This window comes from Otolemur garnettii, unplaced genomic scaffold, assembly GCF_000181295.1.
Source record: "Otolemur garnettii isolate 467f Iridium unplaced genomic scaffold, OtoGar3 scaffold00040, whole genome shotgun sequence".
In the NCBI taxonomy this organism is placed as follows: Eukaryota; Metazoa; Chordata; class Mammalia; order Primates; family Galagidae; genus Otolemur; species Otolemur garnettii.
In genome coordinates this window covers 9317679-9323219 of record NW_003852435.1, presented here as the reverse complement: position 1 = coordinate 9323219, position 5541 = coordinate 9317679, and positions in this window count along the sequence as shown.

The window sequence follows — 5541 nt, the reverse complement described above, 5'->3', positions numbered from 1 at the left end:
GGTTGAGCTATAGGCGCCGAGCCTTACATTTCTGTAGTAAAATGTTTTTTGCTTCAAAAGCTTTATTTCAAATTACATTGATTGGTAAAAATATCAACATTTTTCCCCAAACAAAGAATTTCAATCTTACTTCCAAATATGATTATTTATTACTTATTTAACTATGCAATAAGAAGGGTGGAAGGTAGGTACCTGTTCAAAAGTAAAAATTTTTAATAATATACAATATATAAATACATTATATAAAGCATAAAAGTAAAATTATACATATAAATTAATGTATTCAATATAAATAAACTTGTGATGTATGTATATACAAGTTATATAATATGCATATAAAATTGTATTCATGTGAAAATAAATACATATTTTATTATAGAACATATAATTGTATGCTTTTATAATTATATAAATATGCCTAAAAATAACTTCTTTGGTTTAAGAATTAGGAAATTTATAAGCAGTACAAATTTGAAGATTTTCCTTTCTGTTTGCAAGTTTATTACATTGAGAAGCTCGGAAAAAATTCCTTGTCTTTCAAGCCCGTCCTTCTCCTCTTTTGACATCTGAAAACTGTTTGAACCTACAACAGAACAGTATCTACTGCGTTGACAAGTTTCCTTTGTTAGTGGATTATGGAAAGGCAGCAGTATTTATGAGGATTCTTGATTAAATAACTAAGAGATTATACGTTTTGGTTTCTTAAGTGCTTAGTTTCACAGTTACTCAAGCTTTAGTTATTTAAGGATGATTTACAGCTAGAATTCAGTTAAGTTTCAATTTCTGCAGAATTGGAAATTCAGCAATTACCTGAGAAGCATACTAGTTGTCAAAGATGAAAGCAGAATTAAGCCAAATATCCTAACATATTGTTAGGGGAAAGAAGCTACTATTAATACTTTATATATGCATTTTGTTTAAAATCAGTGGTTCAGGTTTGACAGTTTAGGGAACATTAAATATCTTTGCTTAAAATGAGTAAAATAAGTGTTCAGTAATTTTTTTTTTTTTAAGACAGAGTTTCACTCTGTCACCATGCATAGAGTGTAATGGTATCTGTTATAACTCACTGCAGCCTCAAAATCCTGGGGTCAAGCAATTCCCCTGCCTTAGCCTCCTGAGTAGCTGGGACTATAGGCACGTGTCATCATGCCCAGCTAATTTTTCTGTTTATAGAGATGTGGTCTTGCTCTTTCTCAGTCTGGTCTCAAACTCCTGACCTTGAGCAATTCTCCCACCGGCCTCCCAGAGTGCTAGGATTATAGTTATAAGCTACCATGCTAGGCCACAGTAAAATGTTTATCTCATTCTTTATTCTGTTGTTTTTAAGAGCATGCTTTCAACATTGAGAAGAGCGTTGCTGTATTACAATTTCCTGTTCGTAACAATAATATAATATGAATTGAGCTAAAACTGCATGATAAGAAGCAAATTAACAAGAAATATCCTCAGCGTGTCTTCCTATGGATCAAAAATGACTTCTTTTTATAAGACCCTTAATAATAACACCATTAAGTGGTCAAAAATTTTTTTAAAGTAAAATATAAATTTTTTCACAACAGATTTCTTATAATTATTTCTAGAGCTATGAATTAGAAAGTTATGTCCTTTCTCATGATAAGGAAATTTTCAGTGATCCTTGAGTGTGTCTTTAGAAACTTAGCTGCTGCATGAGCCTGAGTGTGGATGACATGAAAAATTTCCAGGTGACATGTGGCCAGAGTTCGAGGCTTCTCAGAAACCTGACCAGAACTGGCATAAAAACAGCCAGTTTTTGAAACTTACAACTCTTACAGCAATTTGTAGTCTGACTTCACTGTACTCTTTGAACTCCATCTAATGACCTAGGCAGCCTTTCTGCAAACCACTAGGGCTTATAGCAACTCAAGGATGAAGAGGAAAGCATGGCCCTGTGAGGAGCTCCTATAAGCAAATGATCCTCAGCTGACTTGGCACAGACGTGCCTAAACTGGTCTCTAACTTCTGTCTATGTTTTGCTCTCCTTCATGAGTGTGTGTGTATAAAATAAAATAACTGATTCTTTAACTACATTTAGGCTATTCTTTGTTTCTTAATTCCAGAGCCCACCCCACAAGGCCTGATTCTTCTGCCTTGGGGCAGGTTTACCTTGCTTTTCCTAGTGGCATTCATAGTTTTACAATGATGTTTCAAATCTTCATCTCTCAAGTTTTCTGCACCATGAAAATTACTGGTGCATGCCAGGAAGTTTAAGGAGAGGCACACAATATACAGGGCTCTAAAAACAGTAGGTCAGTACACAAATACCAAAAGGTGATTTCTGTGTTAAACGGAACAAATTTTAGAACCGACTTAAGAAGATTTCATTTAAACAAAGATCTTCAGGATAATCACTAGCAAATAATCATGTAGATAAATCCAGAAATGAATGGGAAGGTTATGAGTGAAGAGGTGTTTACAGGTGGTATGTTAAACAGGAAGACATCTGAAGCAAAGACAGGGTAATGGCAAGCTATGGGAGCTGCATCAAACTACTTCCATTATTGAGATATGTTTGACATCTCTAGAGAAGTGATACATGGACACATCGGAAGCCCTAGAGGAAGATTTCTAAGAAGGAATTAAGAAGGACTTATGGTATCTTCATGGGTTTTGCAATTTGGGAAAGACTGATTGCAAATGAGGGACAGAATATTTTTTAGGTTAACTTGAGTAAATTTCTCTGAGCTTAAAATTGAGGACTTCATCATGTCCGACTGATATATTTTGCAAATAATTTTGTTCCTCTTATCTTCCTTTTAGTATCTGAGCTATGGGTTGTATTCTGAGTAACCCCTGATATTTCCATTTGGGTGTAGGTGATTTCAGAGCTAAGGAAACACATTGCCTCTTCAGTTCAGTGGAGTTTGGGAACACAGACCAAGGAAGAAATAATAGCTGATGCCAGAACTGGTGCTTACTGGAGAGCCCAGGCTTGAAAATTATGCAGACATCAGCTATAACCAAAGTATTTTCCTCCTCACCCACGCAGTTTTAAACTCATGAAGTGTGTCATGTCAGCTTACCTCACCTGTCTTACTTTGAAATGCATAGAAGAGAAAGTTCAGAAGTATAAGTTTTTATTGTCAATTGAACAATTTTTTTTAATATGGCACATGAGGATAGGAATTTTTAAAATCAATCATAATAAAAGCCTTGACACACTGTCAGGAACTTTCATATCAGAGAAAACCATCAAGTCAGTTTATCTGGCTAATGCTTTGCTGAGAACTATCATCTCATATGATCCTATCCTCCTAGCAGAAATTACGACCCCCCTTGTACACATACAATTCTGCAACCTTTGACAAATCACTTAACCTCTTGATGCCAGGTCCAGCTCTGCAGAATAATGTGCTTGAGTTGTACTTCTTTAGCATGGTTTCTTTCTATTACATTCTTATTTTTATTTGACTATGGGAATTCTCAAGCTATAAAAACCAAAGTTACTAACTCTGTAAAGGCCAAATGTTGTTTTCCTATTAAGCACGACGATTTTCTGCCATACACAGAAAACACAAGATAGAAATGCTGCCAGTATTTGACTCTTACAAACCTAACAATCCATCTCTTCACTCTATCAGGGCTTAAGATTTTAAATTGATCTACATTTTGGAGATGATTATTAATAAAGGACGTAATAGATTTTTTGTGGATTTATATCTCCTTCTTCGTGTTCAGTGGCTCACCTGGAATAAGCTCAGCAATTCAACTGATAAATTGAAAATTTTTCAACCAAAGCCACACCGTCATTGTCCACCAAGTTTGAGGAGCACGCTTTCCGTTTGTCTTGCTTACTGCTGTATTTGTAAGCAGAGCTGACATAAACACAGCTTCAGCAGTAAACCTTTGGTCTCAAAGTGCCTACCATTCCCCATGAGTGCTTTGGTAACAGTAGCTTACTTTGTAGTAAAGTTGTAATGACAGCTGTCATCAAAGGCTTTCATGAAGCATTTGCTGACCTTTAGATGCTGCGTGTAACAAGTGCTGTTGTAGTCTTCAGGGCCTTGTTTGGAATTTCCTACTTCAACATAGTTTTTACATGGTTAACCTTTAATACACTAAACAAAATCAAATAATTCCTGTCTTTTATTTCCTAATGATTGTTTCTTTCCATAAGTATTCCTTCTAGTTCTTCTTCCATTCCAGGAAATACGTAGCACCTCCACAGTTGACCACCTTCTTAACCTGGCCTAATTCTTATAGACCAACCATATACCACATAAACGTATCACTACAGTAGGCCTAGTTCCTTATGTTGATCACCTCTGTGTGTTGACCTTAATCCCCCTAATACCCATCCCTTCGCCCCTCTCCCCCTAATTGAATTCAACTGTTTCTCTCTCCTGTGAGCATGTAATTATTCATCTACTGGGTTCGTATTAGTATTGAGTACATTGGATACTTGATTTTTCATTCTTACGATATTTTACTAAGGAGAACATTCTTCTACTCCATCTAGGTGAATACAAAAGATGGAAAGTCTCCATCTTTTTTCCTATGGAACTCATATCCTACAGTTTATTAATCTATTCATGGATTGATGGGTGCTCAGGTTGATTCCACATCTTGGTGATTGTAAATTGAGCTGTGATAAAGCACAAAAACAATACCAACTCTAGAAGAAAAACTCTTGACAATATTGGCCTGGGAAATGATTTTATAAAGATCCTATCGACAATTGCAACAACACCAAAAATAAATAAATGGGACAGAATATTAAATTTTAATGTTTAATATTAATGAATCCTGAGACTTCAACTTTTAGAAAATAATTTGCATTTTTTCCCAAAATGTTGGGAAAATAGCTCTCCAGTCCAGTATTGTAACAAATAAATACATTCTTTAAGAGACAGTGTTATGCTCTTCATTAACCAGCTTTCATTCAGTTTTACCTGCCTGCTCTGTATTGTGTACACCACAAAGTTCTCAATAGTAAGCAACAGTAAAGAAAGAGATATGCAATTCCTCTTCTAAGGGTGGTTTCATCCATCCTTATTTATCAGTTCATGCTGTGACTATGTAACAGTCCCACAATTTATCACAGTTAATGAGAATGTATTTAGATTCCTTTTATTTATATCTCACAATAATGTGATAGAACTGGGAAGAGTAAAATCCCGTGAAAGTTTGGAGCCTTCTGTAAATCCATGGAAGATCATTTCTACCATGCTCCTTGATTAGCTGAGAAATTCCTAATTCATATGTTATGTAAGTACCTCTTTCAATTTACAGTTATTCAAAATGGTATAACCTCTCAAGAACTCCAGAATGATTGACAACTGCTATCTATGAAGAGTGGGGCAAGAATTGACATACTTTAAACAATGGCTCCCATCATCCTGAGTGGGGTGATTCAGAATATATTTTAGAGTTTGTAAATTCTACATGACCAGTATTATAATTTTCTAATCAATGTCAAATTTCTGACACCTATAATCTTGAAAAAAGTTTAACCTTGATAACACTAAATACCGTCTTATCAACAACGTTATCAATGTTTCAAAGCACATGTTATGTTTT